The sequence below is a fragment of the Lepisma saccharinum genome, chromosome 3 (assembly GCF_977018435.1).
Source record: "Lepisma saccharinum chromosome 3, izLepSacc3.1, whole genome shotgun sequence".
NCBI classification, from domain to species: domain Eukaryota; kingdom Metazoa; phylum Arthropoda; class Insecta; order Zygentoma; family Lepismatidae; genus Lepisma; species Lepisma saccharinum.
This window is the reverse complement of record NC_139231.1, coordinates 32,555,935-32,583,902: the sequence shown is the minus strand read 5'-3', so window position 1 is coordinate 32,583,902 and position 27,968 is coordinate 32,555,935.

Below are 27,968 nucleotides of genomic sequence, written 5' to 3'. Positions count from 1 at the left end.
ATTACATACATTTAAACTGTTGTAGATGACAGAAATCACTACACTAATAAGTTTATAATAACCCTTGGCGCAACAGGCCGTGAGAGCCATGGCCTTCCTACCGACTGCCGTCCTCACTCTGGGAGATCATCAACCAGTTACGGGGTGACGTGTGGTCAGCACGACGAACCCCGAGTCGTTTTTGTAGGTTCCCATGACCGGGTTAAGCTACTCATTCGTAGATCCTCAATTTCCTCACGATGGTGAATGACCACGCCAAAATCTCAGGAGAAAAGTTGCTACCCTTCCCCCAGGAGACTCGATGTGGGAACAATAAGTTTACTATACTGTATTATAATTTTAATAAGCTTACGTAGCCACGAAACTATTGCGAATATCTGGACAACTGCGAAAGGAAACCACACGAAGATTTGCGTGATGCTCTAGAATGAATTGTAACCAGGTGTCCCTTTTCACAGTATGGAATATCATAGTGGTTTTTCTAAAGGAGAGGAAATTTCAAAAAGTACTTCACTGGCGTCGATCAGAGGTTCAACCGAGCCTTAAGATCTATTCAGTATATACTATATCTGACCAGTATCGGTACTGCTTGTGATTATGTACAGCACGTAATTCAAGCTGAGAAACAAAGCCTCTTAGTTTTTCAGACATCCCAAATTTCAAAATTGCATAAATCTCAATCCATTAGCAGAGGATTTTGCTATCCGCTATCTTACAAAACACATCGCTTTGAAGAAACAATTATGAAGAAAATATCTTTTGTGCTGTTTTCTAGTTGGACAATATGGTCCTTTGAACTGTTCATAGAAGCATGGAGTATGCGTAGTAGGTGATTTTGCGGATTCCTAAATTGAAGCTTTGCAATAAATTATGTGGCTGAGGGAATTCAAACAGAACTGGATCACACTTTGCCATTCCTGAATTCAGAGTTGTTGTCCACAATGTCCACAAAAAGGCTAATCGGGACTGAACCTACAGTTTGAAGTGGAATCTAAACCACTATGTGGCACCACCGGGTATCGAACCCGGGACCCGTTGATTACAAGGCGACGACGTCACCATTACGCCATCGGGGAGGTCTGAACTCGGGAGTTTCATCAACGCAGCATTATACTCATGACATCCCTCGCCAATTTCCTTTGCATCAATCTGAATATATTGTTCCTTTCTTTTCGTCTTGGTTCTTACCATCAGGTTTCCCATGCGTACTACATGACTCGCCCATCCAAATTATCTTTGTAATTTATTATGGTAATATTAGAAGACATGAATACATATTATGCAGTTCTGCATTGTGCAACGTTTTATATTCATCGGGTTATTCATCTTTTTTATCTAAATTTATTATTTAAATTAAAATTACTACTTTATTTGAACCACGGTGGTCTAGTCGATTGGGTGTCTGATTGGCACGTGGAAGAAACGGGTTCGAATCCCGGCGTGTTGTTATCGTGGGTGAGAATTCTTCAGACACTCACTGCATGGAGTGGCTGTCAGAACCACCCAGTCTCTAATCAATGGGTATATTAGGGTAAAGGTGGGCGGAGTGTGGTGCTGATCACATCACCTCTAGTACGGACGAGATCGAAAATGTGTGGAGTCCTACCTCTACATCCCTTATGTGCATCAGGGATTCATTTTTTTTAACATTTTACTTTTTGGTGTAAATTACATTCAGATGATGAAATAGCGTTCAGAATTTGCTCTACAATAATCACAGTTCACACATTGTCAGTCCTTTACAATTACAGCGAGAGAGAGAGAGAGAGAGAGAGAGAGAGAGAAGGGGAGGGGGGATAGTAGCCGATTCAGCCCCCTACAATCGATGACAGTCTTTAGCAGCTCACGCTGCTCTTTTTTTTCGGAAACAAGAAAGAAACAAAAACAAAAAAAACGTGCGCAAGGAAAATAACGTGCAAGGATCCTTCCCTCTATTTAGCTATCAAGGCGATACTAATTTGTATGCAGATCTGGCCACACTGTTGCGAGATGTGTTAACTCTTGCGATGGCTGCTTCGTCATTGTGCCTCTTTTCTCGGGACCGCCGATGCAAGGCGTGTCCTGCATCCAGAAACACTGGAGATCTTTTGTTTACGAGCATGCGGCCAGTCACGAAGGAGCCCGTTCACGGATCCATCCTCGTCTTTTTTAGACCTCCTCATCTTCCTCCGACTCTCTCACAAGCTCAAGCTGCTCCAAACTCGAATGACCTTCGATCTACGCATGCATGCTTTCTCCGTCCGCAAGTACCTAGGTGCCAAAGAGCTATGTTCCTAATGGCATAATATATGATTGCTATTTGCACTGGCTGTTCCTGATTATCGTGATACGTGATTTGATTGTGGACAAAATCTCAAGGTGGATTTTATGCACGGTTGGGGGCTCGTCCGGGATTTTCAACAAACACGATAATATGACGTCACGTGGAGGAGACATATTTAGTGTCATATTTTTATGCAGTTAACTTTCCATGTGTAAATTATCCTTGGAAGTTAATTTGGAATAAGGCAATGCAACACTTTTGTTTTGTGCAAATTTACGTCACAAAAACATCCCCGCCATAAAAAGTACATTTATTGGCCAACCTATATATACTACACCTTGGACAACTAGAACAAACGCAAGAAGCGTGTGCTTGTGAGGAAACATCTATAATGGAAGACACGAAATTGGATTGTTGAGATAATTTGTGAGGTTGCCACTTGATATCAACGCATATGTTCGCAGCTGGATTTCATCAGAGGCAGTTTTGCAATCCATCTTTTTAATATACTTTATACAATATCTCATTAGCACAGGGGTTCCCAAACTTTTTCGTTTCACGGCACCCATGGCGTTTCAAGATTTTTTTTGGCGGCGCCCAAATCAGAATGTAGGCCTTCCTAACACTTGCAACGCTAAGTTAGTCTGGTTAGGTTGCTTGCCTCAGTAAAAAATAAACATATATTTCAAATTCATAAACATTTTACATGTAGAAAGTACTAAATATGCACATATTTGAAATAAGTGTCATTTCAGTGAAAGTATTGGAACTTACTTTGGGAACCACTACATTAGCATATTAAGACAATAATAAATTATAATACAAGATCAATGTATAAATATATTTTTTTTTACAGATACGTTATTATTGCGAATTCACTGCAAAAAATTGACTGAAAAAATTACTGTCTTGGACCGTCAATATCCCCTGCCATTTAGCCGTAAAATATAACATTTACTGTTATAATATTAATGGCCATTCTATCGTTAACATAATTAATGTAATTTTAATTATTCAGTTTCTAAACAGTATATTCATGGAACATGCACGATAAAATATTCAAATTTAAATAAAATAAACAGTCCAGTTTTTGTTAATTAACAGCCAAACTGTTAAATTTTAACGGTAATTTTTTTGTAAATTTCACGATAACTTCTAACAGTGTAGTAACGGAAACAATGTTGCTACTCTTCATTGCACAGTGCTATGAAGGCACAAGAGTATTTGCATTTTCTTTTTGTTATTTACCCATACAGCACAAATCTCCAATGGATATCCACAATGTCCAGGTCAGATCCATGGATACTATAGATATCCATTTCTGAATATCCAATTCTGGATATCCATTGGATGTCTATGGGATATCCAGAACTGGATATCTGAAACTCGACCAATTCTAGATATCTAATACATAGCCCAAACACGTATAGAACTGGCCGTCAGAAACATTGTCCAATTCTCAATATCCAAAACGTTTCCTGATCTTGTCCAAAATGGGATATCCAAAACACATCCAATTCTGGATATCTAAAACATACCCAGGTCTTGACCAAAATGGGCTATCCAAAACTCATGTTTTTCTCTCACTTTTGAATAATTACGACGATGAGAGTGGGTGATGAATAGATGATAATGATGAGGGTGCATGCCCAGGCCCAGACTTGAACCCAGGATCTTCGGTGGTGAGATCGAACCACTAAACGCGCTCTGCCATTGAGCCAGCAAAGGGGATGAAATAAATGTTCCCTACTACAGCTATTCTGCAATTACAACTTTATATTCCACAAAACGTTCTGTGTGTTACAAATACACTGATTTTAATTGCTTTACTTGTTGAACCAATCCCATCAGTGACACCAATTGAGGCCAACGTGATAAACAAGCATAAATACACGCACGCGCGCCTTGCAAACGAAAATCTACCATAGTTTATGACGTTCTAATGATGTCACAGCCAACATCCCCCTTTCCTCTCGCAAGGAAATTTCACGGCCATTGTAAACGTGTAAAGCTACACCCAGAGGTCCCCAATGATATACACGCCAACGCCGTGGGTAGTCCAACGCTCCAAGAGACCCCATCTGGTCCTCGGGAACCAGAGGAACTATCCAAAGACCCAATAAACATTGTCCAAACGCCCCGGACGGCATTTTACAACAACACCTTTCATTGTAATACTCTCTCGTCTCCTCCCACACGTGTGTCTCACACTACATACCACACACGAGGCATACAGCACCTCCAGGCAGTGATGGTCCAACATTGGTAATTTGAACAGCACACACGCATATATACAGAGACGACGACACTATTGGTGGATGGTATAATTCATCTTAACATGGCAGCTAGGGTCGTAAAGATTCCCAGCTTCCTTTACGGGTTTGTAGCAGGGGGAGGAGGGGGACAGGTGTTACGTTGCCCGGTATATTGGGAACGCGTACAGGTTTCAATAAGGCAAGATATTTATAGTTTGCTCGTTATGACTCGATATTTTATTGCACCACACAAGCATTGGCACATGGGGCTCGAAGTTTCATGTCTTAGGCGTGTTCCACAAGTACCAGGACTGGTTATTTATGGTATGTAAAAAAGTATGGTGCAAAAGTATTCACTAAAGCGTGGTCTTACAAATACTCGGAAACAGAACACTACTGTCGGTGCTAATTAGGAATTGACGTTGTTCAGCACCATCTTCTTACAACACCAATATGGAGACGATATTAAGACTCGAGTAGGTGTTGGACCAATTGTGGCGCCTACTATGTTGCCACCATTTCACCAATTTTGATGGCAAGTCAGTGGCATATTTTTTACAAGTAACACCAAATGACGAGACGGTCCCAGAGACTGTACATAAGCTAAACACAAGAAGCAAAGTATAACAATGACAGGGTAAAAATCGAAATCTCACCAATAATAATCACCAACCGACGGAGACACTATATAATATCACTCGGCGCACAAGAGGTTGCCAACAGAAGTAGACCAACCCGAAGAATAACACAAGGATTAAATGAAGCAAGTATGTATGGCTAAAACAGAAGATAAGCAATAGGAAAGTATCGACAGACGATAATTGTAATTGTATTGCATTGCACTAAAAGATGTGACTATCAAATCTTTAGAATCGCAGGTAAACCTCCTGCAGTACCTCAGATTGCTGGATTTCAATCTCATGACATACTTCTTCAAGTAATAACGTATCAATAAAACTGGACGGAAAAACAACGAAAATTATGTGACAAGCATGGCAAATGACGTCCTAGTTTATCAGTGTTCGGAAAATTACTTTTAAAAAGGTAACTAGTTACAGTTACAGTTACTTGCTTAAAAAAGTAACAGTTTAAAAAGTAATCCAGTTACAGTTACACGTACTTCAAAAGTAACTGTAAGTTACTTTTACAGTTACTTTCTGCTGAAAATTTTCTTGCAACCAAATTACACAAATCGATCATTAATTGTAATAACTTATTACAACTAATTTGATTGCAAGAAAATTTTCAGCAGAAAGTAACTGTAAAGTAACTTACTAATAACATATTTTGTGAAGACTAACATGTCTTTTACTTATGTTACTTGTACATAATATAAGGTAAAAAAAAAGGTAAAGTGTTCCCCTGTGCATAGCACCACGCCATGAAGGCGTATAGGGGGTGTGGGGGTAACGCCCCACACTTTCTTGATCCGGTCGTGAGTGGGGGTGATGTGATCAGCATCACGCCCCTGACCGCCTTTACCCCCCAGGGTTTCCCCCAGGTACCCATGTTATTCGACGCTGGGTGGGCGCCGGGGCCGCTTCCACCGTTAGAAAAGTTCCCGGATTTGAACCGGCCGGGGATATAAGTCTTTGTATATTTATATTTATTACAAAACAAAGTGTCCCTGGCATCCTTTACCCCCCCCCCCTTCCTGAATTTCCTCCAGATACCCACTTATACGACGCTGGGTGGGCGCTGTAGCCACTTCAACAGGTGGAAAATATCTCAGTTCTCCCCCACCGAGGATCGAACCCGGGGTCTCTCGCATGGTAGTCAGGAACCCAAACGACATTTTTTTAAGGAATACCCCTGTCCGGTAGTATCCCCCGTTATCCACATCTTCTCAATTTTCACGTATGTCAATTTTCTGTTTTCTGTATTCTCATTGTAACAAACACAAACATCTATGTCCGAAACGAACAAGAATCCGGTACTCCTGACATATAGTGCGTTGTGCTAACCACTCCGCCACGGAGGTTGACCTGAGCTACTGCGACTTAAACATTTGTATTTATTATCATTGTTGTTCTTAAGGAATGTCCATTGGAGTGGTGGGGGGGATTCTAGAAACTGTATAGAAAGAGAGAGAGAGATCACTTACGTAGAATATATTCTAAGAAGGGAGGTCTGTTTCACATAAAGGGCGTGTCAGAGAGAAATAAATTTGTTGTATAATTTCAAGTGTTTATGAACCAGAAAATGATAAAAATGTAATGTAGTAGCCTATAATTGTGCGTTATGAATGAAGGTGAGAATGGCAAGCTTACCCCTTCAGTTCTCTCTGAGAGGTTTGCATAAACAAGCAAGAATGATGGCTAGGGTCTTTCTGATTCATTAGGTTGCCACTTGAGTGTTGTAATTCACTGTTGTATCAATAATAATGGTGAGATCTGTCGTATCTGTTATTTCAAGAAAAGTGGTTCTCATTTAAATCTTAAACGAATAACACTTACCAAAATATATTACTTTTTCTAAATGTCCAGAAATGCTAAATAATCGTAAATAAGCGAATTCTAACCGGAAATATTTTTACTTTCATTTTTAAATTATCAGGAACTGAGATAAATGAAATCACGTGGAAACAATTGGATTGTTTTCCAGTCATATGTGCAATTGTTAGCTCTCGCCTTCTTCACTTTGGTTCATACTACAAGTATTGTTGAATTCTTTCATGAAAACACTGAAATATTGCAGTACGTTCCTTTTCAGCTTAATCCGATATTATAGCAAAGGAAGAAAGTATCGGATGCTGCTTACAGAAGGGAGAAGTTATGAGGTCACTGAGGAACAAACTACAGAAACATGAGACACTTCACAGCACACAACTGAAAATGGCAAACTGTTAGCAATAGGAACAAATTCTCTAATTCTTCCCGCTTCTGGGAAATCCACCCCTCTTCTATGGAATTCAGGTCTACCAAAAGAAAGATGAAACATACGATAAACCTTGAAATTCCTGGCACCTGACTGGAACCTACCGACTGACCACCGCCAAAAGACAAATTTACTACAACTTTTCTTCTTCATCTATTGTTTGCAAGAATTAATGTATCAAAGAAACTAAATTCCAGCTCACTTTGAGTCGTAAATCTTCAATAATTTATGACACTTTCATAGCAATTTAAGTGTCGCAAAGTAACTGTAAAGGTAACTGTAGAAGTAACTGTTAAAACGTTACTTCTATCGTAAAAAAGTAACTCAGTTACAGTTACTCACTTTCAAAAGTAACTAGTTACAATTCTTCAAAAAGTAACTGTTACTTGTAACTGAGTTACTTCCAAACACTGCTTAGTTTATCTATCAAGGCATTAGGACAGTGGTTACCAAAGTGTGCGACGCGAAATATTCCAATATTTCCACTGAAGTGACACTTACTTCTCAGTCTACCGTACACATGGTTTTACATTGTAGAATCGTACCATCGATCAATCCAAATATATGTTCATTTAGTACCTTTTACGTGTAAAATGTTTCTGAATTTGAAATATGTGTTTATTTTTTAACTAAAGGCAAGCAACCTAACCACATTAACTGAGCCTTGCAAGTATTAGATAGGCTTAGAATGTGACTTGGGCGGAGCGGAAAAATTGGAAACACTAAGGACGCCGTGAAACGAAAAAGTTTGGGAACCACTGCATTAGGATATACGCGAACGACACCAGTCTGTGTCACTTCACAGCACGTTATGCTATAATCAGTTCACAGCACGTTATGCTATAACCAGTAAACAGCACGTTATGCTATAACCAGTTCACAGCACGTTATGCTATAACCAGTACACAGCACGTTATGCTATAACCAGTTCACAGCACATTATGCTATAATCAGTTCACAGCACATTATGCTATAACCAGTTCACAGCACGTTATGCTATAACCAGTAAACAGCACGTTATGCTATAACCAGTAAACAGCACGTTATGCTATAATCAGTTCACAGCACGTTATGCTATAACCAGTTCACAGCACGTTATGCTATAAGCAGTTCACAGCACATTATGCTATAACCAGTACACAGCACGTTATGCTATAACCAGTTCACAGCACATTATGCTATAACCAGTAAACAGCACGTTATGCTATAACCAGTTCACAGCACGCTATGCTATAGCCTGTTCATAGCACGTTATGCTATAACCAGTTCACAGCACGTTATGCTATAGCCTGTTCATAGCACATTATGCTATAACCAGTTCACAGCACGTTATGCTATAACCAGTTCACAGCACATTATGCTATAACCAGTACACAGCACGTTATGCTATAATCAGTTCACAGCACGTCATGCTATAGCCTGTTCATAGCACGTTATGCTATAGCTTGTTAAGTCAGGAAAGTCAAACACAATGTAGCTACTAAAGATTGGATCTGGTTACAACTTTGTAGGAATCATGGACAATTTTAAAATCCGGCACTTTTCTCTGCAAATAACGTCAAAGCTTGTTCACAGCTCGTTTTTGCTGCAGCCTTAGTGCTTTCCAAAATGGTGGAAAATCTAGGAATAAACAGTTGACCGCATCACGTACCTTGATATCTTGAATGCTGGCGTGTACTCTTATCTCTCCATCATAAATTACATCTCCTTCTCTTCTCCCTTGTCTTGTACTTTGTAAATTAATTAGCCGTGTCCCCCTTTATCATTCAAGCAGCTTCTAATTAACTCTTTCCATCTCCTTTCTACCCCTTCCATTTAATTCCTCGCTTTTTTCTTCATTCTCTTCCTTTCGCTAGCCTTATCAACCCATTTTCCTTCTGAAGAGGAAAGAAACAATCGATTATTCTAATCTCGTCGCCAATTTTTTTTCTTCTTTTTGAAAGCTTCATTAATTTTTTCCTTGTCGCTCTTCTACATTTTAATTGTTAGGTGTCATGCAACATTGTTTCTGGTTGGAAAGGAGTGCAAGCCAAATTTTCAAATTTTTAAATTTTTTGCAATGTCTGTATTCCCTTTCTCTTTCTTTCCATGTTAATATTTAATTACAGTTCTGCAAGAGTGTTGATGAAACTTTTGCAGTCTCCAACCCAAGGGAGCTAATTGATTTGGAGGTCAGTAATACTAGTTTTTAAAATTAAAGGAAAAATGAGATCTATCTCTCTCACTCGCTAGTTCACTCAGTTTTATAAAGAAAGTGTTACAACTGTTTTGAAAACAAACAAAGCAGAATTTATCCAAGTTTAAAGGAATGGAATTACAGTTTCACATAAGATTCATATTTCAATTCTTTTACTTCGCCTTTCTGACACTTTTGACCAATCGAGACGATGAGGATGAGTGATGATATGATGAAATTGATTAAGGGACAGTCACAAAGAACGCACATGCCGGGATTCGAACCCAGAACCCCTGGTGTCGTAGCGATATTTCAATTAAGTTTACGTACGTTCGAATATTGAACAGAGCCCCTCCGTATACAGCGTGTATTTCTCCTCGTGTGACAGTTACAAACATGTCGATTTTTAAGCTAGATTAAAGCCATTAAAAATAGGACTAAGAGGTGTTCTCAAATTCCTGTGTATTTCTCGTGGAGAATGAAAACTTTCCTACTTTAATTTAACGTTTTCACTAATCAGAACATTGTTTTGGAATGTTTTTGTGTTATTTTTCAATCATCTATCTTTCCGATTATGTTTCACCATAGGGATACTAGATGGCACTCGGAGTACTAAATCAGTTTTTTCAGTTCGATCTTACAATTGCTCCCTATTAAGACCCAGAATACAATATTATTATTATTTCATTATTATTTTAAACGTTCTTATTTCTCCCAAACAACGTTGCGTGATTTGTCACTGTCATAATTCAAGAAGATACTCTCTGACGTGTGTAGAAATAATTACTCCTGTTTTAACAGCACCTACACCAATAACACTAAGAAACAGACATCCCTTTTTTCTTGTCGCAATCAGATTAAATTTGTTGTGAGTTGTTGTTTGCTAAATGTATTTAAATTCTCCACTTCTTTTAGCATTGAGAACCTACTCACGAATGAGCTTTCAGTTTAAAATGGTATCCGAACCACTGTCAAAAAAGTTAAAACAACGTTGAAGATTCGAGACGAGACTGAAACTTGCTGAAAATGACGGACACAAAAAAGGACCTGGAAGTAGTCTAATATGAACTTTTCATGCAAATCAACTCGGTAGAATAAAACATTGCAGTTTCCACATATTCAGCGTAACAGAAGTGGTACAGTCGACGGCATAAGTAATAGTAGATGCATTGTCCATCACAATACTCATCCACTCCGTTTTCCACAATGTGAGGGTAATGCATAAGTATAATTCCATTCCCTACCACTAAATAGGCTGTAGAATAATAAATAACGAAAAGAGCGATGGGCGATTTTCTTAATGTCATCTTTACTGCTGACTGTACCAAAAATGAAAATGCCTGCAACGTCAAAACGCACTTTAATAAGTACACAAGCACCGGAAGGCAAGAACTTTCATATTCTAGAAGATTCTAGAATCCCAGCTAAAGAAGTAGAAGGATGTTTAAGCTATTTTACGACTAATCTAATTACAGCAATAGGAACTACTAGGAATTACTAGTTCTAATTACAGCAATAGGAACTAAGCCAACTAAGCCTGGATTCGAACCCAGGTCGAGGCTTTACACCGCTATATTGTAAATTCGAAAGACAGTGAATAGAATCAGTGTTATAAGAGTTGCAATTCTACTAGATTCTACTGAACACAATTGAGTGGCTCGGAAGGTGCCCCATTCTCTCTGAAACTTAGTTAACGTTGCTGAACAATAGTCAAGGGAATAATGTTCCTTCAGCAATCGTTAATTGACGGAAACATACGAAAACATTGTAGTAACCACCAGTGGCGGGCATTTCGGGTGGGAACGCCAAGTCCGAAGGAAGGGTTGGCCCTTCTTTGCTTAATAATTTACTTATGGTATTAGTCGCCACAGATATTGTTTATTTGCCTGAAGTCAGCTGGGTTTTCAATAAAACATCATCATCCATGCATGTTTTAGTTAGAAAATGAGATGCCTCACTATGCAACAAATGTTTTGAACTCTGGTGTTTTATACCTTTCGGCATGACGCAAATAATTACAAAACCTACCTGAATCACAAGCGTCTCTGCACAACAGTAGACGTCATTGTTGTGGATGATCCAACTACTGATTGATTTGGTTTATTTTACTTCGCTTTTCTACCATTTTTGGTAAATCGCCTTGGCGCGCTGTGCAAAACACTCTGACACGGAAGTGGGCGGATGATCCAACTATCGTACACTCTACTAACGTAACAGTGCCGAGTAGTAATTCAGACCACTGTTTATTACATCTTGAGAATGCTGATAAACATTTTAAAATAATTTTGTCCAGAGACCATTCGATGTTAAGACTTTTCAAATGAATGCTAAACATTTCCATTGACACAATATTAAGCAGTTACATAATAACGAAAAAATAATAACCAGCAAAACTATTCTTTTTTTTTTTATTAAGTGGTAGAGCAGCCACAGGCTGAACTTCTACCACAAGGACTTCACCAACTTATTTGATAAAAACTGTGTTGATCTCTTAGTTTTTAATGCACATCGCTGTTCGTGCGATAAATTATACAATGCAGTGGCCATTAAGAAGTGCTATATTTCAGTTTGGTAAAGTTACGTCAGTCAGTATTGCGTATTGTAGCATCACATAGCACGAGCGGCACGAGCGCGAAGAACCGGATAGGAATTCATTCTACCGCTATCGTCTGCTTCAGAAGGCAGGAAGGGTCACGTGAACCAATCACGTAGCCCTCGGCTCTATTCGCTGGCGTACGAGAGAGCATTTGGGCGCGTGATTTAGAGATCCAAGCGTTCCCTCCAGAAAGGCAGCAAGGAATATAGGGTCCTGCACGCCGAACCTGCTCGGCGTCCAGCCAGAAAAGGCATTGAAAAAAATGCTAGAACGAGTGTTGTTAGTGGAGCGTTGCAAGCGGATCGCGAAAAATAGCTATTATAATGCCATGAAGGTCAGACATATATGAAATTAGTCAAGATTTACTTTATATTGACAGCATTTACCCATTTTTGAAATTTTAAATCGGGGAACGCCGGGCGTACTGGCGTAATATAACGCTACGCCACTGGTAACCACTAATCCACAAGCCAAAAGGCAATGAAGAGGCTACCAACTGATCTTCCGAGTGATATGAAAGTTAAGAGTGGGTACACACAGAAAACGATATGTATCACATTTATTTGATGCACCAGAAACGCATCGATTGATGATGCACTAAAGTGTGTTTTTAGGCCATTGACAAGAATCAGGTTTTCTGTTTCATGCATTTTTGTATGTCGTTTGTAACGTTAATGCAAAAGTGACGAGTGAGTATTTCTGTCTATGGCAATCTGTATTTTAATGCACCAATTCACGCGTTTCTTATACATCCTGCATTTCCCTCGATGATGTAATTAAACCTTTGGTCTGAGCTACCGACTTAATGCATTTTTTTGTTTCAGCTTATGCATTTACTTTTCTCTGTGTATAAAGGGTAGACTACTTGCACCAGTAGGTCGACACAGAATCAAAATTCTCCAGAATAGTAAACGACTGTAGATAGTACCGAAATGGGCTTGTTAAACTGAGGCGAGAATACGGATCAGACCATACGAGACTGGACGAGACGAGACCGAGAACGTGACGGACCTCTATAAAGTCAAAGCGAGACCGACGCCTTTTTTATAGTAATTATAAGGTCCGTGCATTAGTAGAAGGGTGGATAAAAACACGATTTTTATTTAAAAAATAATTTTTGTTGATTTTTTTTAAAATCGATTCTTTTTTTTTTTTTAAAAAAAAAAGAACGCTGAAAATTGCTTGCCTGGTTTCTGGCACCTTGCACATAGGTATATGTTTTTTATAGAAAGTTTTTTTTTTCTAGTAAATGCCCCTGTAAAATATTTGAATCGTTTGATTAAAGCAAATAAAAATATACGTAAACATACATTTTTCTGTTTCTGATACTGTAACTACTATGGAAATGTTTGTTTAGTTTGTTAATGAAACTAATAATAATTTCAGTAACTTTTCTTCCAGTGAAACTAAAACATTCTGGATGTACTTTATAATTGTAACTTAAAATATTAACTTAAATATTTTTACAGTCTTTGTACCTGAATTTTTGGAGATTTTTTAATGATAGTTCGAAAAATATCATGTGCCATGTTTATTTACAGGTTAATGATATTGACACTACCTATGGTTTAACGTGATTGGTATTTTTCTACACAAAATGTTCCCTATTTTTGGCCATAAAATTATTGACTTTTAAATCAAGATAAATTCTGTGTTTACATTTCTTTTCGTATGAGCTTCACACATCAGTAAATATATTTTATTTCCTTTATTTTCCTTTCTTAGAACCTAATAATCACCATTCAATGATTACTTTCACAAAAAGTCTTTCTGATATCTACAAAATGCTTATGTACATTATTTTATAAATTATTTATTTAAATCGCGATTTAAATCAACTTGATTTAAATCAATCCACTCTGATTAGTGGCAATTGAAAAACCGTGCTGCGTGGTTGCATATGCATTCAGGCCAAAACTTTCAAGAGTTCGTGGCGTCCATACGAGGCGTCAATAAAATAAACATTGTCTTCCATAATGACCTCTATACGCTGTGAAAGTTTGTGCGATATGTCGATATGTATGTTCTTTAAGTCTCGCCTAGTGCCAATACCACCCTTAAGGAATGAAGATGTTCAAAATTGTAGCTGTTAATAATAGGACAGAGAGCAATGGTAAAATGCGAGACTAGCCTATATGCCACTGAGGCACAGACAATAACATTTAAATCACTACGACCTCTCTATCCCGTAAGGATTGTGTCTGAGCAGGGTACCTACTTTGGCTGTTATTGGTCGGAAATTTCCAAATATCCAGACGGTACAAGATCGAACAGTCGCTCTAAAGAAACGCAAAACAAATAAACAAAAACTAGAAATTTGATTATGCATGCATCGTGTCATGACGCTGACACCGTGGCATACAAATTACTATCACGAATCGACGCCTGCCTACAGGCAATATTTTGGATCCTGGCTACTTCGCGATTCCCTTGCACAAATCACCAGCCGCTCTCTGTCGGTAGCACAGAATGGATCCTTCCTTGCCTCCTGCTGAATAGAATTGCATTAAGGTGAGGAGTTAAAGTTACGCACCAGTTGTGCATTTATTTCAATATCGCCCGAATGGGCACTGCTGCTAAAAAAAAAAAAAAAAATTGGGTGTATGCAAGAGTATGAATTTCTCCCCATGTTGCAAGTGGAAGAGTTTTTTTATGTTGATTATTAAGCTATAAGCAAGATGTTTGAAAAATATGATAAATAAGAATTTTCGGAATATCATGTAGTATACCTTATGGGGAATCAAATTCAACATCAAGTTACGGCTAATCAAATGGAAGCTTCCACTTTTCCGCTGGATAAATTCATCTTCAAACTGCCCTGTTACGGTTGATATATTTTTCTATGCCATTGGAAGTTTGATATTTCCAAGAGAACATATCAAATAATACTCCCATAAGCGCAATGTCTACGGCCATTCTGGCAGTGTTGCCAACTTTGATGCACATAAAAGAACTAAATTTCACCTTGGTTAAAACTGTCTTTCAAGGAGTTAGATTTACGAAGGCCGGATAAAGTACCTCATAGGGTAATGTTAGTTGTCAATGAGTTGACGGCGCTGCTATTATCGTTAACTCTAAATTGATGACAATTTATTCTTAGATTTCACCATCTAGATCAGGCGGCATCACCCATCTCAAAAATCCACGGATGGTCGTATGAAATCGAAAATAAAGGATTCCCTGATAACAATATTATGTCAATTTCACGTCAATCACAACGCTATAAAGAAGTAGCTGGGGAGGCAAGAGGGGTGGTGCGAAGCAGCCAATATAACAATATCACGTCACGTGCAAAATGTATACTAATGGCAAAAGTTGGTTTATGTGGGCCGGAATTAGTGATGGCATCATAGTGGGGCACGGGGTCGGGCGCCCCAGTTCACAGCCAAACGAGTGGACGAAAAAGTCAGGTATGCCTCCAAGAGAGCTAAGTTGGCAACATTGCCACGGAGGGAAGAGCTTGGGAAGAGATCCGTGGAGAAGTGACGCTGGAGTGTCCCAAGATTCTATTGAGATCGAATCTAGCTACAACAAAATAGGAAGTGCATGCTGTGATGAGTGGCCGTTCAACTGCAACAATTCAGTCGCCTTTTATTTTCTGAATGAGTTTTTGTTGAATTTCATCATGGCCAATTATGACTTTCACACCTATACCATGACCAATCGTACATGAAGGTGTATTTAGAATCTATTTCAGACCAACCAAGTAGGAGTCTATCTACAAAATCCATTTAAAGGTCAATCATTCACGAGCCTGTCTTCTAAATGTATGCCAGATCCAATCATCATCTATGAACCTGTATGAAACATCTATTCCAGGACCAACCATCTACGAAGATGCCTTTCAAATCTATATCAGGACCAATCAACCAAGAGCCTGTCCTGCAAATCTATCCCAAGGCCAATCATTCACGAGCTTGTCTTGTAAATCTACGAGTATTTCCAGATTCTCTCACCGTCTACGAACCGGTCTTCAAAATATATTCAAATGCCAACAATCTACGAGCCTATCTTTCTAGGGGCAATCATTTGTCTTCCAATTCTCTTTCAGGGATAATAATCATCTTCGAGCCTATACTTTTATGGTAAATGAATGTGCCACAGGGACAGGGAGGTACCATTTTGTAGGTAGATGCTTTTGCGGCTGAATTTATAGAAATCCATAAACATGTCCTTTCCTTAGGTTTGTGCACGAGACTTAGAGCATCAGGTAACCCCTCAGTGCTGTTACAGAAACGTAGCTCACCAGTTTAATTTTTAAAAAATGTATGCAATCCCTGCGAAAACACCTAAAGTAAGTTACCTTCGTTCGTAGAGCAAGATGTCTTCCCTGGAGTTGAATTGTTGTTTTAATCGGGACTGGATCTAAAGTTCAAAGTGGGATCCGAACCACTGTGTATCGAACCCGGGAACTCTGGAGTTGAGATTCTGATAGTTCGGACCGCGTCTTTAATAAGGTAAATTCTATATAAAACACAGGAGCTTTCACCACGTGACCAGTATTACTCCTAACAAAGTGACCGACAACGATATTTCGTTTCGTCAACGTGCTGTTATTAAATTTCTCCCTTGCAGAAATTCACTAGAGACTTCTGCATACCTTTGGAAATGGGTGGATGGGTGCTAGCAATGTTGGAAGTGGTTACCCTCAATCAGCATCAACTGAATGCAACAAGGAGAGAGTTGGGGAGATTTTCTTGAACCTGAGGATACTATTAATGCTGCTAGTTATGTCCAGTTACAACCTCCATCGTGCATTGCGCGATAAACGTCCTCTAAAGAAAGACAATCCTCCAGCACGACAAGGATCGGCCCCACTCAGCTGGCTTCAAATCGGAAGGGATTGACAAAATGGGGTGGGAAGTTCATCAACACCCCTCCTACATCCCGGATCTGACACCATCAGATTACCATCTGTTTGGATTATTGAAGTATCAGATATGAGACAATTGAGGCAATTCAGAAAACAGTGTGTCAGTCTCTTTGGCAGTCATTAACAGAGTTCTACCGCAGGGGAATATTATAACTTCCAGAACGGTGAGGAAAATGTGTACCAAGAAGTGGAGATTATGCGGCAAAAGTAACAATAAACTATAGATTGAGATTATGTACTTGATTTTACAATAATATATGATAAATTACAAAAAAAAAATGTTGCTAATTACTTTTGGCATGACCCTCGAATAAACAGCTTAGAGTTTTGATGTTTCTTTTGCAGAATATTCTGCAACCTTTGCAGATAAGCATGATGGAGCACACAATCACTTATCGTGTCTTCCCTTCCTGGAGACTGAGTCACGACCAAGATGTCAAAATCGGCGATAAGGTCCCATAGATCCCAACATCCGCACAGACCCATCGCGAGCCGAAGACATCCCTTCCGCCATATTTTAAGCGTCACAGGGAGTATTAATTATGACAGGCCGAGTGCATCACGGGAAACCAGAGGCGCCGGGGCTTAAAGGATTCGAGCCAACCATCTGTTCCGTTGGCAGGATGATTGCGCGAAAAGAGTTACATTCCCCGCAAGACTCTGACCTCGGACGCACACCGCATTGAGCCTTGTAAAATATGCATCCCGTAAACCGTACATCAGATCTGGCAGTTGGGAGTTTGAATAATCGGCCGCCGGCCACATCTGAGCCGCGGAACCGGGAGATACCGATCGAGGCAAGAGCTTCCCATTCATCATTTGCGGAAAACTTGCAGGATATGTGCGTTCGGTCGCCTTGGTGGGACGCTCTGCAAAACCAGGGGACTGCAAAGTAAAGGCAGAGCAATTTGCGAGGGTTCTGCCTGTTTTGGAGTTCACGGCACGGTTAAACTCTTTCTTCACGACTCGTTATGCAAAGTGGAATTGTTTTAATCAATGTAAAGGGTTTTCCAATAAGAACGATATGATTTTACAATGAAATAAAATTATTTCAGATACAACCAAACTTTTTATATTATTTTGAAGCATAGTTTATTACATTATGTTTTCAATAACACATCATTTAAGTGTCCACCTCGACTTCGTGCACACGATTACAAATGACCTCACAAAAAGCAATCCAAAGGAGTTAAATCCCAACTTCTTGGAGGCCCAACTAACAGTTGCATTTCTTGAAATTATCCTTTCAAAAAACTGTTCTTGCAATACGTCGATAGTGGCATTAGCAGTGTGACATGTGGCACTGTCATGTTTTAACAACATGTCATTCAAATCAATTTAATCTAAATTTGGCCACAAAAAATCAGTTAACATCAATCGGTACCGCTCACCAGCCACTGTAACTGCATCTCCTACCTTGTTTTGAAAACAAAATGGTCCGATGATGCCACCATGCCATAAACCACACCATACAGTGACCTTTTGCGGATGCAAGGTCTTCTCGTGAATCTCTTGTGGATTGTTTTCACACCAAAAACGACAATTTTGTTTCTTAACATATCCACTTAACCAGAAATTAGCTTCATCTGAGAAGTTAATTTTTTGCCCAAAAAAGGACGTCTATTTTCATAAATTTTTTGGATAATAACCAAACGTTCTTGAAGCGTGTATTCTTGTATGTTGTATGATGAATTGTCACAGTATACCAAACACAAATGACAACTAGTGACAGTTATAACATTTGAAGCATAGTTGCCAGTTTATTTCAAAATCATATCATTCTTATTGGAGAAATCTTTTAGAAAGCAGAAGTTGGAACACCCTTGGGTGGTATGGAACAGAGACCGAGTCTGCCATTTGACAATCGCTACAAGAACGAGACTACAACGTACAGACGAGACCGAGAAAAAGACACATGTCTGGAAAAATCTAGTGTTGTCTGGCTCGAGACTTCAGTACATTACAGTGTAAGGTATACGAAAATTGGGACACTGTCCGAAAAATTTCCACCAGCGGTAATCGAACCAAAGTCTTCCGTGTAACAGCTAGATCCTCTACCGACCTGACCACTAGAGCTCTCTCTTGTTTCTAAAAAGTTTCTTAATTATATTAAGAAATAAATAATTTAGTGCATTTTACATAAAAACGTATGATGGGGTTTACCAACAGGCAGGCTTGAACAACTCGCTTGAACTTACGGATACCAGCGAGTTCCTCGCGCCTGCATGCTGCAGCTCAAGGCCAGTAAGAGAGCAGGAATAAGGCAGCCGCTTGAGTCGGGAGTTTGAGAAACCCTCCCTTTCACGAAATCACATTCTCTATCTTCTGTCATTATTACAATGCCACACTGCACTATTGGTCAGAAAGCATATGTCGATGGCTTTCCCACTGCTTGAACGCGACCGACGAAGGCTACTGTCTCATACCTTCCTTTCGGTCCCTGTTGAAGCCGGCCTCCGTGGCGGAGTGGTTAGCACATCGCGCTACGACGCCAGGGGTCTCGGGTTCGAATCACGGCCTGGGCATGGATGTTTGTGAGTGTCCATTCATCAATTTCATCATGTCTTCATTCATCCCCATCTTCGCAAATTAGCCAAAAGTGGCACAAAAAAGCCAAGTAAAATAAAGCAATTCAATCAGTAAAAAAAAAACGTCCCTATTGAAACGCTACACTACCGTCCCTCGCTCTTCAATCAGCATTTTCAATTGACTACATTGGATATTTTCAAAGGAGAGCAAGAATCGCTCTCAGAGGGATAAAGACATAAAAATAGAAAAATGATGAGACATAAATAAATAAAGAGAAAATCATGGAGAAGTAGAGGAAGAAAGAATTAAAGAGAGAAAATGAACAAGACGGAAGAAAGAGACATCGAAAGATCGAAAGAAGGAGACAGAGAAACAGAAGAAGATAGATGGGATAGAAACAGAGAAAGAATAGGGAGAGATGGAAAGAAACAGTAAATGTTAGAGAGGGGAAGTACGAAAGAGAAACATGGAAAGAAAGAGAGAGTAGGAGAAATAGAAACAAAAAGAAAGATAATGCACGAAAGATAGAAACGTGGAAAGAAAACGAAAGAAGAAGAGAAACGTGAAAAAAAGAATGATAGATACGTGGAAGGTAAGAGAGAGTAAGAAATATAGAATTTTTGAAAGAAGAAGAGCAATAAAGATAGAAATGTGGAAAGAAATGGAGAGCACGAAAGAAAGAAAAACGTGGAAAGATAGAGAGTTGGAAAGAAAAAGAAAGGAGGATATAAACGTGGAAAGAGAAAAAGAGGGATGAAAAAATAAAAAGATAGAAAGATGGAAACGGAAGAATAGAGACCTATAGTCACCTGAAAATATTTTATTCCACCTTTTAACCCACCCGAACAATGTTTTTTTGGCGACGTCCGTCACTAATAATACTAACAGGAAGAAGCTAAAAGGAAACTGTAAAGTTTATTACGTATTTATTAGCAAACAACATTATTAATTTCACATGGCTTTAATACTTTCAATGCTGCCGGCCCCCGTGTCGGAGTGGATAGTACATCGCGGTACGATGCCAGGGGTCCCGGGTTCGAATCCCGGCCTGGCATAGATGTTTGTGAGTGTCAATTCATCAATTTTCATCATATCATCAATCATCCCCATCTTCGCAATTAGCCAAAAGTGGCACAAAAGCAAAGTAAAATAAAGCAATTAAAAAAATAACTACTTTCAAGGGCCATCTTTACTTTGCCCCAAACTTTTTCTTTTACTCGTTCGGCACCTGGAGCCCCCCTCCTCCGCCTTTATCCTCCGGGCGGCGGTTCTGGTGCCAAATATTTTCAACAGTACTAAACACGACCTTCAAGTAAGAATTCCATTTAGAAATTCGAGCGACCTAAGCAAGCTAAATAATTGACAGTCCAGACATTGCTTCTTTTCAAGAGCCACAGCCGCGAAGAAATTTTATCAATCATCACGAATTGTTCCCCAAACGCCTATTGAACTTCCACCAGCCTTCGAGGCATTCGACGAGAGAATAAATAAACAAAATGCAGCAAGAATGCCCCATTGTTGCGAGAGAGAACAATTCGCAGAAATCTGCATTTGTTCCCGGACTCTTCCGTCAACAGACTGCATCGTGGGAGGGGAGGTGAGAACAGATGGACCGCCTGGAGGAAGGGGGGAGGGGACGTAACCATTGGAGGGCGAGGTCATCCACCTGACAACCTGGGGAGGTTTGACGGTCAGTTCGTTCGTACGGCCTGCTTTGTCAGTGATTGTATGCTATTCTCTCGAAAATTCCCTCGCACAACACAAAATTTTCCCTTTCTCGAAGGAAAAATTCCCTTTTCAAAGAAAATGTCCACCTTTTTTTACTACTGTAATTTTTTTCAAAGTTCTTCCACGTTGCGTACAATTTCTCCTATGTACAATGGATATGCTCATTATGCTCTGAAATAAATGTTCTCTACTTGCATGGGATTTGCCATACACAGCAAAAGAAATGTTTTCTCTCGCGCCAGACCAATTTCATGTACTCACAAGGACGTATTTAGGGGAGGTCCAGGGGGTCTGGACCCCCACCCCGAAAGACTTACCAAATACTAAAATTAAATAATGAAAATATACTTGTTTAGCATTTCTTATGTAATCGATGGATATTTATTTCCGCAAAACTTATTGGAAGGCAAGGAATTGGGATCGTACGGTTTTGAAGAATAGTTCCAAAGATTTATGCACACTACTACTAATGATAATATACATACAATATTAATCAGAAACTTTCCTTCTCGTCAATCGCCTTTTTTGTTATTCAATATATAATGAATTCTTTATCTATTTTACATTAATTTCCTTGCCAGGGGAGTTGCTTTTACACAAATGTTGAAGATCTTAACTACTTGTAACCTAGATAATGAATACGTCCTGTTATATCTCTATTCTTTTAACATCTTTTTACCTATTCATGTAATAACAAGAATACAATATTAATTGATTTACATATTTAATTAATATTATTTTATTTTAATTAAATATAATTATCGTAATTAAAATATTATTAATATTGCTATTGAGACAATTGGCCGGACCCCCCGAAATATATTTCTAGATACGTGCTTGTATACTCACTGTATCTTTCCTAAACCAAATAAATTTTTTATGTGCTACGAAATGATCTCTAAAACAGATTTTTCCACACACTCAGTTCTTCTCTGTACGCATAAGAATTTTTCACAGCCTCGGAAATGTTGCTTCACGCCAAGGAAAGTTTTCCACAACCTCAGTTATTTTTTCCACGGAGAGGGAAATTCCTCTACGATGAGGGAACTTTTCCTGAGCAGAGGGAATTTTTATATGAAAGAGGGAAATTTACAGGCAAGGATCATCAATGCTGCTCATCATCGCCCTGGGGAGAGGTGGCAACGTCGCAAGGGCCAAAAGAAAGAAAAAATCAGCTTCGCCATCAAAAGAAGCCATCCCGCGAAAGAAGGCGAAGAAAAAGCATGATGACCACATCACTTCTCTCTTCAGGAGATGTGATGCTACGATTTCAGAATATTGATGGGGACTTTTCCACTGGAGTTTCTTCAGAATGGGAAAGAATTTGGGCATCATGGCTAACTTTGTACACAGGGGATAATCGGGTGAACGTGACCAAAAATAGTTGCTGATGACGTATCTACACCATAATGACGATGCACATTCTTCATGACAGAAGGCAAGTGAGGTCCAAGCAGAGTCTATTAATACATCACATGTTCACCCGGTAGCAGGAATGGTACCGTGAATAGACAAGTCTCTCTCTAGTCTCGACAATAGAGACAAGAGACGACGTGAACGAGATCCTTCGAGACTTGCTTTCTCGTTCGAGACTTGAAAACTTTACCTAAGTCAAACTTACTTTCTTTAGACATACCTAGTGAATATTTTACCTGATCATTTACAAGGAGGTCATATAAGGGTGTGTCAAAAGTAATAGCGCAAACTGACACAGGTGGAAGTACATGATAACAGAAGCAAAAAAGTCTCAGTAAACATGGGTCTGCAAACGAGCCGTTTTCGAGATAATCGCGAATGTGTCATTATAAGCCGCCACTGACTTCACTGTTTGTAAACGTCGTCCTAGTTGGTAAAATGCTAATAATGTGTGCAAATGTGTGGTTAGAAGCCGTGGGAGTGACGTCAGTTGTGCTGCGTAGTGACTTACATTTTGACATTGACACTTAGCATTTTACCAATTAGGACGACGTTTACAAACAATGAAGTCAGTGGCGGCTTGTAATCACACATTCACGATTAACTAGAAAACGGCTCGTTTGCAGCTGTATGTACCTAAAAAAAAGTATGGAATATTGTTATGTTCGGCATTAGTTGAGAGGCGCAGCCTTGGAATGCAACACATGGTATCTGTCTCTGCTGGACGTTGGTTGGTTGGTTGATTTGGTGTTTTAAGTCCACTTTATGCACAGTAATCAATAGCAGTGCCCCAACCCCTTTGACGCCTAAAATTACCCTTGGAGGCACTTTCTGCAGCCTTCATTAATCTAGCTCCTTAAAAGTCAACTTTAGCTCTATTCAAGGTGAAATTTAGCTCTTTTATGCACAGGTTTGGCAACACTGCCAGGATGGCCGTAGGAGGCAAGGAGAAATGCATTACGCTTATGGGGCCATTATTTTATTCGTTCTCTTGAGAATACAAAACATCCAATGACGTAGAATAGTATATGGACGGAAAAAGGACACGTTGAACTATGTCTAAGTTGTAGGAAAAGCCAAAACTCCCATTTGATTAGCCGTAACTTGAAGTTGAAGTTGATTTCCGATAAGGCATACATAGGATTCTGTAAATACTTATTGATCATATTTTTCAAACATCGTGTCTACCTTAATAATAACCTTAAAAAACCGCTTCCACATGCAACATGGAGCGAAATTCATACTCTCTTGTATAGTGAAGGTTTTTTTAAGTAGTAATGCCCATTCCGACGATGTTGAAATAAATGCACAACTGGTGCGTAATTGTCTCTCTTCCGCTTAAGCTGGACACGATGTTTGAAAAATGTGATAAATAAGAATTTTCAGATTCTCATGCACTCCTTATGGAGAAAACGAACGAAACAACTTCAACTTCAAGTTACGGCTAATCAAATGGGAGTTTCGACTTTTCCGACGTCAAATCTTCCACGTGTCCTCTATCCGTTAATGTGCTTTTCTGCGCCATCGGAAGTTTTGTATTCCCAAGAGAACAAATGGAATAGCATTTCCCTAAGCGTAATGCTAAGTTTCCTCCTCCTACGACCATCCAGCGCACAGACATCTCTTTCCACAGATCGCCGCGAGGAAAGGTAGGTGGGGGAGGAGCAGTTTAGGGTCCTCTGGTCTTGCTGGACATGGAAACTTCCTGCTGCCCTTAAACTTCATGTCTAGTTCTGACTAGCCTGGCTACATAATGAAGTTTCCTAGGTCGCATCTTTGAATGATAATTATATCACATATAATCGAACCCTTGGTCTACCGTGGTTCGTAAACTTAGCTCCTTGAACTAGTTCTTAGCTCTCTTTTACTTATTCGATTTGGCAACACTGCATCAGAACCTCAATTCAGTACGCCCTTTGCCAAGCAGGGACCCGAACTTGGAACGTTCGATGGCGAGGACATGGGTCGACAAGATTATTTCTGCGCTAAGATCAGTTTCCGAAGCACGGTTCCTGCGCTGGCAACACTGACGACCGAGAGGAAAGAGGAGGGGTAAGCCACCACAACGAGTAATGCACGCAGAAGAATCGGCAGCAGAAAAACCACAAAATCAAAGAGGTCAATGGCAAGACGGAGAAGAAGTTGCGGGGCCCAATTTTCTCAAAAAATTAGTTTTATGCTTGGAGAGCGCAGTTGCCGCTGAAACGCCCGACATTGTGCTGAAGACTTCTTTAAATGCAGCAGCGATATAGGAAGACTAGCATTTACCAGTTGTCGGATGTCATCAACAACCTCCGTCCTCGCTGGCCGTATCATCATCCGCCTCTTCGGTTGTCCACCTTCTCTCCCTCCTCGATTCCACCACTGAGAACGTTCTCACGGGGCACAAGACAATTATTCCTCTGATGTAATTCCATCATGAGGATTAACTAAGAATTCGGGGTTTCGTGACATAATTCCAGTACTCTTCTGAGAGTAACAAGCGGCATGCACGCTTGTGTAGAGCTCGGCCACAATTGAGCATGGTCGGATTGTCAGCAATCTCACTTTCGGTCTTCACATACTCACATGTCAGGGTACTAATCGGCAGAACTGAAAAATGAAGTACCAACGAGAGTCAGGAATTGCTATACTGTTGTTTATCGTACTCGGGAATCGAAAGGGTTCCAATTTCGATTCTTGGTTGAGACAGTGTCGGATTTCACTTTAATTTGTAATTCCAGTCTCGATTAGTCTACCTAAGCATAAAGTGACTTTTGGCTCGTTTCCAAATTTTCCTATGCTTTCCAACAACCAGAATGATATTCGAATTGTGAAGAATTACATCTGCTAAGAATTCCTTCTAGACCTTTCGAGTGAATCTTGGTGTAGTTTGCTTTCGCAGATTTCAATATCTGTGATAGTTTTGCGGCAGCTTAAACTTATATTCTATCACATTGCTCCCCTCGAATGTGGCACAGGGCGCTGCGAAGTTAAGAATCCATCCTGGATTCGAAATCACGGGTGTTCTTTGCGAGTCTCCTTTCATCCTGATCTTCGCGGTTACCCAAAAATGGCAAAACCAAATAAATCACTCAATCGAATGTGGTGCTAATAGCGGGACCTAACGCAAAGCATCGTGGAGGCATGTCAGTGAATTCCGGCGGATGCGTTCAAGAGTTCTTGTGATGTGCAATTTTCTTAGCCTGTGCATGCATCACAATGGAGGAGACTTAAAACAGATTTTCCAATCAGATACACAGACGGATTCAATTTAAAATTAAATTCCTCCTTAAATCTTGGGATAATCTGCACCCTTTTAATAAATTGTTCGATGTACAAGAACAATCGACCGAATCGACGTCATAAATTCCCAATATACATGCAATGCACAGAGAAAGCTGGCCAACACACGTAATTATATACACCGGTGGTTCAAAGGCCAATTAATGGGTAGAATGGGACTATTACATCCCTGAGAAAAAATCTGCAATCTGTTTCGATACCAACAGAATCATCTAATTTTCACTGCAGAAAGTTATGCACTATACAGAGCTTTCCAATATTGTTATATAAAAAAAATACTTTACTCTCAGACGCTTTGAGTGTATTACACGCACTTAACCTAAATTCTGCCAACAGTCTGTACTCAATATTTTCATAATCCAACAAGTTCAAATCTCTTATAGAAGAAACACTGACGTACAATTCAGTTATGTTAAAGCACGAATCATTGAAATGATTGGTGTAAGGAACACTTTACGATTATGGGTAATACATATAGATGGTTAGCAGATTTTACAACCGGTTTTTATTCATACAAACTTACACGCCAGGCTATAGTTTTCATCAAGAGATTAAGGACAGGACACGTGCGTACACTAGCACATTTAGCAAAATTAAACATTACAACTCATCAGACGGCGCCGGTGGCGGAGTGGTTAGCACATCGCGCTACGACGCCAGGTGTCCCGGCCTGGGCATGGATGTTTGTGAGTGTCCATTCATCAATTTCATCATGTCATCACTCATCCACATCTTCGCAAATTAGCAAAAAGAGATGATCATTATGTATAAAAAGAAAGGAAGGATTGGAAATCAGGAAGAGAAAAGTTAGTAATATAAAAGATGTCATTATTCCCAGACGGTTAGCAAGCAGTGCAGTTAGGAAATATTCATGGAATGCTTATGTCAGATTGCTGAGTTGGATTTACTAAGGAGGAGAAGCAGAAAATGGGAAGTAGGAAGGATGATGACACCTGCATAACTGGGGATTGTTATGTGGAGAGGGGGGGGATAAACAGGAACGAGTGAGGTAACCAGGTGTATTTCGTCATTGGTGATTCGTAAATGAGAGTGCAGAGGGATTCGGGAATGAAGAGACGTTGGTGAAGGAGGTGGAGGAGACGAGCTCCCGAGTTCTGGGGAGATTCACATTGATTGCTGAGACGGGCAAGAATCCTTATTTTCATATCCAAACATGTGCCGGTTTCAATCTTGACGATGTAAAATACATTTGAATGTGCTAGTCCTTTAAAGTTCATTTAAAGTTGTGTTTTCACCTCTCGCAGCTGAGGCTATGGAGGCTTACGATCATGTAGTATTAATGTGTAAATAGAATCGAGCTTACACACCAGAAAATCGATCTCAGTACCGAGAATATGTTACCCAAGGAGACGAGCCAGTCGTTACAGTTTCCAGGTAACTGCAGGTACAATACGTGGTGAAGGTGCGGGGCACCCGGTATGTAAGCTCGATCCTATTTACAAAGGTGGCACAAAAACCGAAGTAAAATAAAGCAAATAAATCAATCAATTACAACTCATCAAATTTGCAAATGTGGTAATGAAAAACCCAATGCGCAACATTTATTCTTGGAATATCCAATTTTCTCACAACAACGAAACATACTCCATAAAGGATTTTGCAACAATTGAAAATGTCATTCCCATATCACTCCCTTCCCTTTTATCAGAATTATCTCCTCCACTCATTTGACTTTTATACGGGTATGCACGAAAATGTAGGCTTGAAATTTAAAAAGTCCTCACAATGTAACAGTGTAAGAAGAAAAGAAGTGATTTATTTATATGCATTTTGTGTTTGTGTTACTGGTGAAATTGTGTGTCAATCATGGACGTCCGCAGGATTTTTTCCAGGGAGGGGCAAGGAAGGTATTTTTTCGGGGGGGGCAAACAAGGCACATTTTCCCCCAAAATAGTGTTGTTCCCTAAAAAGAACCTTTGCTTAAATTTGAATTTATGGTGTTCATGCAA